This window comes from Caloenas nicobarica, chromosome 1 (genome assembly GCF_036013445.1).
Source record: "Caloenas nicobarica isolate bCalNic1 chromosome 1, bCalNic1.hap1, whole genome shotgun sequence".
In the NCBI taxonomy this organism is placed as follows: Eukaryota; Metazoa; Chordata; class Aves; order Columbiformes; family Columbidae; genus Caloenas; species Caloenas nicobarica.
The window spans coordinates 124,865,139-124,876,872 of NC_088245.1; positions in this window are offsets into that span (position 1 = coordinate 124,865,139).

Consider the following 11,734-nt stretch of genomic DNA (forward strand, 5'->3'; position numbering starts at 1 on the left):
GAGAATACCCCTTGACTGAGGATTCTAGACCAGGAGATGAGGGTGCCCGTGTCCTTCGCCAAGAGGCTGCTTCCTTGACTAAAGGTGGCCTCCTCATTTAGAGATGTAAGGTGGATGCGTACAATGACATGAACCATTTGTCTGGAACTCTTCCCTCTCAGGTGTCCACTAGTGCCCTGTACTTTATCCACACCTGGGCTCTGAAAATTTTCTAGCTGGAAAACTGCCTCCATCGATGCCTCTTGCTTTTCAGCTGGTGGGATAGAGAAGATGAAGAGCCTGAACTGGAGAAAATGTGTTGGAACAGAAGGTGAAGAAAACTGGCACATAATGTCCTGACAGGAAAGCATGATACTGTGGGAGTAAGCATGAAGAAAATAGATGTGTGATTCCAAAAGGAGCAAAGTACCTGAATCGGTTTAGTTCCAGAGAGATCTGAATATCAGATTCCTTTAGGAATCAGGCAAACTGACAGCTACAGCTACTGAAGAGTGAACTGACGCAGCAGATTGTTTCTGCAGTAAAACAACTTTTATTCTTACAAAATGCATTTATTTGGTAGGAAAAAAAACACTGGAGCAGGCATTGTAGTGCAGTTGCCTGTCAAGTCCTCTATATGAACAAGGCAGCAGATTCTTTGAAAACTCTTCTCACAAGTCTTCAGGGTATGAAAGGACTGGAGAAAATATATTCCACAACTGAAAACACAACTGAAAAAAGAAAGTCAATGAAAAACAGTCAATGAAGATTCTCAGTAAAAAAAAAAAAATAAAAGGAAGAAAATAGCAGAAGGATTTGAGTATATACTTTTTTTAACTCAATAGTCTTATGATCTGCAAGAACTGATAATGTTAAACTCAAGAGGACCCATGTGTTCATTCCATACGGAATGAAGAATTGGAATGTTTTGTTAGTGTAATTATTTGCTTTAGCAACCTAGTCAAAATAGTAGCAAGCAGCTATTATTAATCTGGTTAAAATTATATCAACACTTACTGTTCAAATTCCCCAATTGTTGCTAATTCCCATTAGTGATACAATTAAAACTGTTATAGACTTTCTACCATCTCCCCCTCTTTTCTGTTGTGATGTTTACCTCTGCGCCTGTGGTCTGCGGTGGAGGGTCTTTTTTTCCTCAGATGGGATGGTGCAGCTATTTGTCATTGACCAGGTTCTTCACCAGGCAATGTACTGATGTTGGTAGTGGGGGATTTCCTGGGACAGCTTGATGCTATTCCTGCATATTTCCCAGCAGCTGACTGCTAACACATCTTTCTGATTGGAATACAAATTTAGTAATATGTTCAACAAATTAGACAGTAGTTAGCTGCCTTCTAGACAGTTCTGCCATTATAGCTAAACCAAATTGGACTATAGAATCATAGAATGTCCTGAGTCAGAAGGGACCCACAAGGATCATTGAGTCCAACTCCTGTCCCTGCATGTGACAACCCCACAGGTCACACCATGTGTCTGAGGGCCTTGTCCAGTCTCTTCTTGAACACTGTCAGGCTTGGGGCCGTGACACCTCCCTGGGGAGCCTGTTCCAGTGCTCCACCACCCTCTGGGGGAAGAACCTTTTCCTCATGTCCAACCTAAACCTCCCCTGGCACATCTTCCTGCCATTCCCTCGGGTTCTGTCCCTGGTCACCAGAGAGAAGAGCTCAGCGCCTGCCCCTCCTGCTCCCCTTGTGAGGAAGCTGGAGCCCCATGAGGTCTCCCCTCAGTCTCCTCTTCTCCAGGCTGAACAAACCCAGTGACTTTAGCTGCTCCTCATACGGCTTCCTCTCCAAACCCTTCACCAACTTTGTAGTCTGCTTCTGGACACTTTTTAGTAGCTTAATATCTTTTTTTATCCTGTGTTGCCCAGAACTGCACCCAGTGCTGCAGGTGAGGCCGCACCAGTGCAGAGCAGAGCGGGACAATCCCCTCCCTGCCCGGCTGGCCATGCTGTGCTGGGTGCACCCAGGACACGGGTGGCTCTGTTGGCTGCCAGGGACACTGTTGGCTCATGTTCAACTTGCCATCGACCAGAACCCCCAGATCCATCTCTGCAGAGCTGCTCTCCAGCATCTCGTTCCCCAGTCTGTATGTGCAGCCAGGGTTGCTGTGTCCCAGGTGCAAATCCAGCACTTGCCCTTGTCGAACTTCATGCGGTTGTTGATTGCCCAGTTTTCTGTTTTGTCCAGATCCCTCTGCAGGGCCTCTCTGCCCTCGAGAGTGCCAACTGACTATTGGCAATGGGCTGATACGGCTACAATCAAGCTAAAGAAGTTCAAGTCCAGATAAGCCCAACCATGTTTCTCAAACCCTTAAGGCTTTTACTGCCATGAGAACACAGGGGTTCTTGGCCTGCTAACAGCAATGACGACACTGTATTGACCGTGCTATGGGGCTACAACAGAAGTAAGGCTCATTCCTATGGTGCTAAGTAGCATGACACCATCCTGGTAATTCTTTCCCTGTGTCTCCCATGGCTTCTTACCATGTGGCCAGAGGAAGTGGAGTATTGTTGTCAGCTTGAAAATGAGCACAGAAACACAGTTGTGCTTTCTTTTAAATTAACAAGAACTCCAAGCTCAGCCAAGTCACCCAGGAGACCAAACCTATGTAATTTTATAATACAAGGCTTTGTGTTTATGGCTAGGACAAAAGTGCTGGGGACATAAATCAGGAAAGATCCCCTTGTTTTCACTCTCTGCTGAGGCAAAAGCTACATTTCCCCCCTAGCCCCTGAGGGCTAGTGCTTATACTAGGAAGACAGAGAAGATTTGTTCTAAATCTTTTGTAAACGGAGAGGAAAATCTCTGCCCAAATCTCAGCGCAGCAAAGAGAAGGTTCAAATAATAAGAAATTAAAAACCAGAAATGCAATGGGCTTTTCTGACTTACTTTTAGCTATGCCAGACTGTCAAAATGACATTGTTACTGTACAACATCAGATGAAACCGCTCCATTAGTAGAGCCACTTCACTTTAAATATTTCAAAATAATTTTCCATGCAGTTTTCTTCTCTGGTAATAGTTTGTTATAAGAGGATGAGGCACAGATGTGTTTCTCCTGGTGTTTCAAATGGAAGAATTAAATAGTGGGCACTAGCTCTAGCAGAGCCTAGGACAGGGAGACTGCTGCTGGAGTATGATGTTCCTCCTTGATGTCCACAGTTTGAGGGGGGTGTTAATACTGAAGAGGGCAGGAGACTGTCTTAAGGATAGCAAAATATGCTTTATTTTGTTAAAGATTTTGACTGTTCCAACTGTTTAGCTTGTCCAAGGAGTGGAAGTTTTGTCTGTCAGTTCACCCATGAGGAACAGAGATCTCTTAGCGCAGGGACCCTCAGTCCAGCAGCACAGGAAGGGGCAGTGCTTTGGACTGCAAGCTAGGCAAAAATCATATTGGCAGTGAAGTGTATGATTTTTAACAGAATCTGTCAGCCAGCTCCCATACACCGATGCGCTCAAATAAAGGACGTTCCGTGGCTGGAAATGTGTAAGGCAGGCCCTGTTCCCAGCTGGCTGTGGCTGTGTGGGTGGCACGGCTGAGCGCAGCTCCCGGGAGGTGTGGGCCTTGCAGCCAGGCCTGGCTCCATCTGGCAGGGCTTGTGGACGGACAGTCTTCCCCAGGTTGCTAAAGCTTTCCCTCCTGGGTTCCAGTTTAAAACCACAAGCGAACAAGAGCAGCAACGACAACAATAAAAGACGACAGGGATGAAAGCTGGGTTCAGTTATCAAGTCCAAGCATCCCAACAGGAGGTGTGACTTTCAGGCTGCTGGCGACTGTCCAAACGCAATCTAAGGAGCTTTAGGCTCAGGTGCTCCAGCACTTGTGAAAAAACGGCGCTTAAATGGCCACCTGGGAGCTGAACTTTGGGCAGCCTTTCTATTTATTTAAATCTTGACCCAAATGATTTATTAATATGTAATTGCCAGGCTGATACACACTGCATGTGTTTGCTTGCTGATGTTACAGCTGAGTGACAGAGGCTCCCAAACCTCCCTGCAGTGCCTGTGTCCTTGACACCCACGGTGCCTGCACGCTTTCCTGCTGAGGCCGGGAGAGGGCACATCTCCATAAGAGATTTCACTGCTGCTTAGCAGTCACAATTAGGATTTTCCTCTCCAGTTCATTCTGCTCACTCAGGATTTTGGGTTTTTCTCACGGCGTAGTGCTGTGGGTTTATTGCCTTTCTTCACCTATTTGCTGTTCAAGATGAATTTGCAGCCTGGCTGGAGACTGCCAGCTGCCCTGCTTTGTTACTTGGAGGTAGGAGGTGTGGATTTGTGGAATAAATACTGTTTCGACTCAAAACGATTAAGATGGAGCCACAAAGGAGTCTGCTGGACTCCCATCTTTTACTTCCCTGGGGGTTCCTTGGGCATGATGTGCTATTATTACTGTGAAGCTTTCTATGAAAAAAAAAACCAAACCTGAACAAGACAGCTTTTTCTAATCTTGAGAGTAGAATGGGGTTCACATCTGTCTTTTGTTTCTGATATTTGAGATGTTATAGAAGCAAGAAAATGTAGCAAGCATTCATCTAATCCATGTTAGGAGCAAATTTCCATGATTTGACAGAAACTAAAACCATTTAGCTTATCCATGCGAAGCAAAGTAAGGTGAGGTCAAAACCAAGAAACCTTGCCTATTTAAGGATTTTATAAATAGACTATAATCTACTGTTCAGTGGCACCGCGATATTCTAGAAAAGGAGCCTAAATTTTGAATGACAAACCGCACACCGTTCACCACTAGCTGATTAAAACTGCTGGCAAATCTCAAACAGTTCCTAAAAGAACCAAAACATCTACCCACTGAATATGTATTTAAAAATATCCTGGGACAGAGTGACTTCATGCAGTGATTCCTGTATGAGTAACAATAGGCTCTTCATTGTTCACACTTAAATTGTTTACCACATTTTTTTTTTCAAATCGCTAATTTCTGCATCCTCTTTTCAGCTGTGAGTAGCACACATCCGGAGAAGAATGGTGGCTTAAAGGTCAACCCCTGAAAACTGATGGTTTTCTGAAACTACTGCTATTTTTTAATGGCTGTTCTTTAAGTCTTGCATAAGCAAAGCTCTGCATTATATCAGGCAAGCAGGGCTTTTCTGAAAGCAGCTGATGAGAAAGGAGGGTTAAGCTTACAAAGCTTCATATTTGAGCAGGAATTAACAACGCTTGGAAGCAGTTTGCAAACACACAGCTTCTTCATGGCTGCTGCTATAGGAAGTCTCCTCCTCAACCCCGATAAATACAGAGGGCTGGGTTGGCTTAGCTGTGAAAGTCTCCATTCGTAATACTGCTGTTAAATTTCAAACTGCTTAATTTATCTGGTCCAGTGTCTTGTTAGCCCCTGTGCTGGAATACTGACCCAACCCCTTAAGCATGGTGAAAGCTGGGTAGCTGGAGCCAGGGCTCAGGGACACAACTTGCAAACCACTTATGTTGTTTGGGTGGGTTTTTGACTGCAGTTCTAGTTAGTCCCAAAGGCTTTATTCAGCACAAATAAGCCATGCTGAATAACCCACCCAAAGATGGTGGGACAGCACTTTTCCTTGGCATAACATTGGCCGGTCAGGTTTAAACTGCTAATTGTCTTTATCAGCTATCCTGAGGTGAAAAAAAAAAAGAAATCTAGGTGGTTATTTGGCAATGGGGAGTCCTTACTAACCACTTTGAGGCTCCTGTGTTAACATGAGTGGGTCAGCCAGAAGGAAAGCACGTGACTGCAGCACGAGACTGTCAGCCCTCATGGTCTGAGCAGCCGATGTCACCTGCTGCCCATGCTCTGATCATCCCAGGCCCGTACCCCACAGACACAGTGCTGCTGTGCCTCTCTTGCTGTGAGATGCCGTGTGCCAGAGGCTGGGTGGCACTTGCTGCCACAAGGCAAGCAGGGAAGAGCCACCTCCCAGGAGTTTCCATCCCTCAATGGCACATGCTCCTGTCACCACCCTGCATCTTGCACCCCACGTTGCCTGGCCCACAACACCTGATCTTTAGCTAGAGGAGCCCTCAACACAGCGAAGCTTGTGTGGTTGCAAAAGTCTCCTGCAGGAGAATTGCAAGCAGGACTTGTAGCTACTAGAAAAGTCCATGGAGGCTCTTCTCTCCCTCTGAATGCCAGTGGTGCCAAACACCTGCAAGGGTGGTGGTGAGTTCATTTGTTCAGTCCCTGCTCCATCGGGGAGCTGCTGTTGTGTTCTTCCCCAGCCTGGCTGCCTTTTCTGCCCACACGCTCACTTCTGTGTTGCTGCAGAATGCAAAACAGAAGAATAGGTGGTGTCATGCGGCTGCAGCCCTGGCTGTGCTGCCCCTGTCACATCGCTCTCTGTGGGGACACTCACCAGCCCAAAGTTTGCCTCTGAGCTCCAGGCAGAGATGGTAACAAACTGGGGTCCATCACACATAGTGCTATGGCACTGATCTCCATGCTGGCACCTCCTGCCTGCTATATCAGTCCCAGCTGTGAAGGACTGAGACTGCCACTCTTTTGTTTCAAAGGCTCTTCTGAGTGAGTAGGAGTTGGGAAAAGCCAGAGCAGTGGAGAGTCAATCATGTGCAAAAATTACAGGCACTCAAAGCTGCTTGGGATAGCAAATGTGCTTCAGATGGCCCACAGTCCTCCCGCACTTCGCTGAGCCTTCTCTGCTGCTATCAGGGTCTTTGCTGAATCCATGGTCTCCAGGTGCAGATCAGACCAGGATGGCTGAATTGCTGGTGGCACTTACTGACTAAATGTGAGGCACAGGCAATCGTCTCTTCCTTATAGCAAGATGAATGTTATAACCTAATGCAGTAATGTGCATGGGAAATCATCACTGAAACTGTAAAATTCAATGAGAAACTCATCATTTTCTACAAATAGATTTTTTCCCAAACTCTCATTTTTGCTCTCTCCTCTGCCTTGGCTACTGCAGCAGGGGCTGAGGTATAAAAACTTGCACAGTATGTATGTGTACCCTGTGTTCCTTTTCAAAAACTTGTCAGATTTTTCTTGGGTAGATTTTTTACTTGCTGCTATTGATTTCCGCAGAAAGCCAGGATATTTCACTGGTTTAGCTGTTTTGTGTTTACACAGTCAGATCAGTAATGGTCACTGAAATGGTGTTGGGCCAGGTCATGTATGATCAAGCTTATGTGATCCTAGGACATGTACAGGAGAAACCATGGGCATGGTGCCTCACTGCTGGACACCATGTCAGCACAGAAGTCAAATAATACAGTACAAACATTTCTCCGCATAAAAAGTCAGCTTTGATAGATATTTTAAATATAGTCCAGCTTCTGGCCAAACACTACTCCTTGGCATTTAAGAGAATTTTTTTTTAAAAAAAATATTAACTTCAGGGGTAAACAGTCACAGCCATTGGCCAGTCACAAGCCTGACCAGATGTCAAAACATAATGCTGTTGTGTCAGGGTAAAGGCAGGGAGCTGTTACGGAGATTGTCTCCCATCGTGCCTCCTTCTTCCTGCAGCTGGGGTGTTAGGGATAGACCAGGTCTCCCCTTCTGCTGTCCAGGTGTTTTGTGGGCCCTCAGCGACCAGCGGAGCACAGATATCCTGGCTACCAAGAGTTATGGCTTCCTCAGGCCTTTGTCACCAGCATCATTCCTGTCTGGAGACTGCCTCTGTCCCTGGTGTAAGTCCACACCATGTTTGGGATGCCGGATGTGGTTCTGCCTCACACTGCTTAATGGAGACCCAACTCTTCTCTAGCTTCACCAACACCACAGCGGTCTTTCGCTGCCTTTTATCCAGATGTGGACTATTTGCTTTGATGGTGCACTAGTCCAAACCTTCTGCGCACACACTGGGAAACACCTGCTCTTGGAGGTGGTGGTGGTGGTGAGTGGGTGTTCTCAGTGAGTCTGTCCTCAACCATGTCTCTGACACAAAGAAACTCGGTCTCCTGCCAGGACCAGCTGTGGTCATGGTACCTGCAGGAGCTGCCTTCCCACAGGAGGTCTGTCAAGGTGCACAGAGACATCCAGGTGCTCCCTGGGTGGCAGAGCATGGACATCTACCAGGGCTCAGAGGTCTGGCACAGTTGCAGAGTTTGCAAGGTTTGCAACATGCAACAGTGATATCCTTTGGATTACCCTGTGCTTGCAGAGAGTTACTGGCCCAAGCTAAAGAAACCCCTTGGCACTTGCTGGTGTCAAACCTGGCACCTGCAGGGGTAAAACACAACTTCTAATGGAAGGTTGCATCAGGCTGAGAGGAAAAGCCTTTGAGTCAGCAAGGAATGGGGCCACAGGACCCCAAATAATCAAGGCTATGTGGGTCTGCCATTCAGATGGGGCAGATCTAATTCCACATTGAGAGAAGGAAATACCATTTTAAAAGTTTATTAAACCACAAAGTGTTTGTAAATTTGATCAGGAAACACAGAAAGATAGCACCTCAACGAGACACAGAGCAGAGTCCTGCAACACAGCAGAGAGCACCATTAACAAGACGAAGGCAGAGTTGTTATCTAATCCAGAGAGCTCAGAAAAAAGCCAACCCAAATAGCTTAAATGCCAGAAAAAAATATTGTTTCCCAGATTTTTTATTTACATCTTGGTTATCCAGCTAAGCAAGTAGCAGGCACCACACAGGGCAGGAGATACTGAATCTGCTGGACTCAGTAAGCTACCCAGTGCTGGCTGGCTCTCATGGGAGCAGTGCCTCAACTCCAGCATCTCATTGCGAACTGGCATGGAGCTGGCACTGTCTTGGTTGTTCACGATGATTTTCCTGATGGTGAGATTTTATTCACTGCTGATCCAAAAGGCATCTCCTAGTTTCTGCTTCCTCTTTTGTTTCTCAAGTATACTTCAGGAGGAGCCCTAGTGACTCTTAAATTGCTGCTTAAGAGAATTATGTCTGCCCCAGTGACATATGACAAGTTTTTCAAGGGATGATCACATCCTTCCCCTTGAAGATTGTTTTGTTTTATTTTCTAATCTGCTTGGAAGAAGTAAATGTTATCTTTGAAAACAGAGACAATACCATGGTAAGCCTGTCAGTAAACAGCTTCGCCCCACAGCTGGCTATTGTACCTGGAGGGAGGAGAACTGAAGTTGGTATAATTTTCTGAGAAGCATCTGATTTCTGGAGACTAATAGCAGAGCCTGCAGTGTCCTGTGCTGGATAAGGAGATCATGCCACAGCTTTGTGTGTGTTTCTTCTCATGCTCCCTTCCTCAAGGGAGTTTGTATGGGCACGCAATGTATAATTAGCAAAAACCCACTGTGGGGCTGGGGTGGCTACTGGGTTAGTGTGTTGGTTTTAAACCACTATATTGTTTAGAAAGTCTTTCCACAAGGCTGTGCCTATGCTTTCCCATGCAATCACCCATGCTTCTCGCCATCCTTCCTCTCCAGTACCTCCCTTTCATTTGCTACAGCTCTCCAACTGGCTGTCACCGAAGCTCAGGAGAATGAGACCCTGAGTCTGACTGGGACATCTCAAGGCTACTTTACCACAGATGATGACATTGATACTGATCAAAATACACACTTGGATAGAGTTACTGCCTGAAGAAAGTACTTTCACACAGGAGTTACGTAAGTGCTTTAAGTCCTATACAGATTCTGATCAAGTTCATTATCTTCCTCCTGGTTTTCTGTCTTGCAAAAATAATACTCATTAAAAAGCAAACAAACAAACAAAAAACCCCACAACACCAACCAACCCTTTCCCCCCAAAAAAACCCCCCAACAAACAAACAAAACAAAACACAACAGAAAGAAAGCCAAGTTAAATTATTATTTAGTAAAGACCTAAGAAATACTCTCCCTTATAGACATTAGGCTTTCTGCATGTTTAAAGCTATTGAATTGTGACTGGAGGGCAAAATCACTAAAGCATTGAATGGGTCATTAAAACTTGCAGGATGTTCAGAAGCTCTTCAGAGGTTTGTGTTCCCTGCAGTGGAGACACCATCTGCCTTCATTTGCATTAACAATATGGCCTTTAGTAAGTGTGCCTCTCACCTGCTGCCTCTGTAATGCATCCCAGTCCTTGGGAGCCGCAGTTTTAGGGGAAATCAGTTTGGCCATGTAGAAACTGTACTGGTTCACACCAGTCAGCCATGGGCCATGCTCCAGTAAAGCCAGCAAGAATATTTCCCCCTTATTTTAACAAGAAAAGAATCAAGTAGTGTGAGCAAAACCTGTTGTGTTTTCAAGCCTTACGAGGCTATATTGGAAAAGTGATTATCAGAAACTGAAGAGGGTGGAGAAGAGCTTATCTTTCATTCCCTCATTCCTTTGTCCATCTCCTATTTCTAAATGAACAAGTTCCAAATCATCCTTCAGTCACAAAGCACAAGATGGGATTAGTACCTATCTGCACTGTTTCCTCTTGAGAGGTCTTTTGGATGGGTGGAAAGGACATGCAGAGAAGGAACTAAGGGCAGATTGGGTGTCACTGCCAGCTCTCTTCCTTCATGACTTTCAAAAAAAAAAAAAAAGGAAAAGGAAAGAAAGAAGAGCTTTGTGAGGGAGATTTCACACAAAATCATGTGCAGCTTGTTTTAGGGTTTGCAGGAGGGTTCAAGAATTGCATGCAAACTGGGTTTCTTCTTGCACTGCTGTTCTACTGGTTTGGCTTATTTCTTTCATGAGGGCTTGGTGGGACCTCCATGTAAAGAGATAAGGGAAAACCCAGCCCTGTTCATTGTGCCCATCACTTGTGCTTTCTCTTCTGTTAAGAACTTTCTGATGGAGAAAATGGTGATGGAGAAGCACCTCCAGCTGGCACGGCAAAGAGGTTGCTTTTAAGCTATTCTCTGCTTTTCAGACTTTTATGGGACTTGAAAAAAGTGCAATGAATAGAGATACCAAATGCAGAGAAGAGAAATCATCTATATTTGTTGGTGTGCTTGGCTGCCTGCATGTGTGTGCCTAGTCATGAGCACACTGCAGGAGAAGCACAATCTGCCAAGTGCCAAAATTTTCAAATATCCTGTGTGAAACTTGAATAAAACTTATCTAATTTTCAACAGCATTGAATAGTGCAGTGCATTCATTTACTTCTCACTACGTGTCTATGTTTAGGTTAACCCGTGTCTTTTGCTCACTTTAACCTAGATGGGCAAGTCTTGCTTTCCATTCAGGCTCATTCCTATTTTCTCATTTTGGTAACTTAGGTCAGTGCTGTTTGAGGTGTCAGCTCTGAAGCTCTCCTCCTGCTTCCATGGAAATTAGTGGGAATATTGCCAGTGGTGGCAGGGGAAGATCAAACACTGAGTCTGTTGCTGAAGTGAACTTTGAAAATGCTCGCTAATTCAATCATTTTATGCACACTGCGTTCTAGCACAGCCTTCCTTCCTGGAGAAAAAAAAATAATGAGGACAACTAGAGTTTCAATTAGATGTATTACAGATAAATTGACATCTCACAGCAAAATAGTTGTTTGCTGTCTCTCTGCTTTGTGTGGTAAGAAATCTTGGAGAAGAATTATACTGAAGTAAAGGAGCCCAAGGAAATGTGCAGTGCTCACTGCCACGTGTCTGTCAGCAGGGAGATCACTGTGAGCTATCTTTTCCTCAGGGATTTTTTGTATATCACAGCTGTCATGTTTTATCAGGCTGCTGGAATTTCTCCAAGCTGCAGGAAAGATGTCCTCCCTTGGATGTTTTCTTAGCAGAAGGGAGCATGTTCAAAATGTATAGCTTTTGGTCGGATGCTCCCTGAGGTTAGCTCCCTATCAGGAGGGAACAAGAAGGAAATTTCCTTCC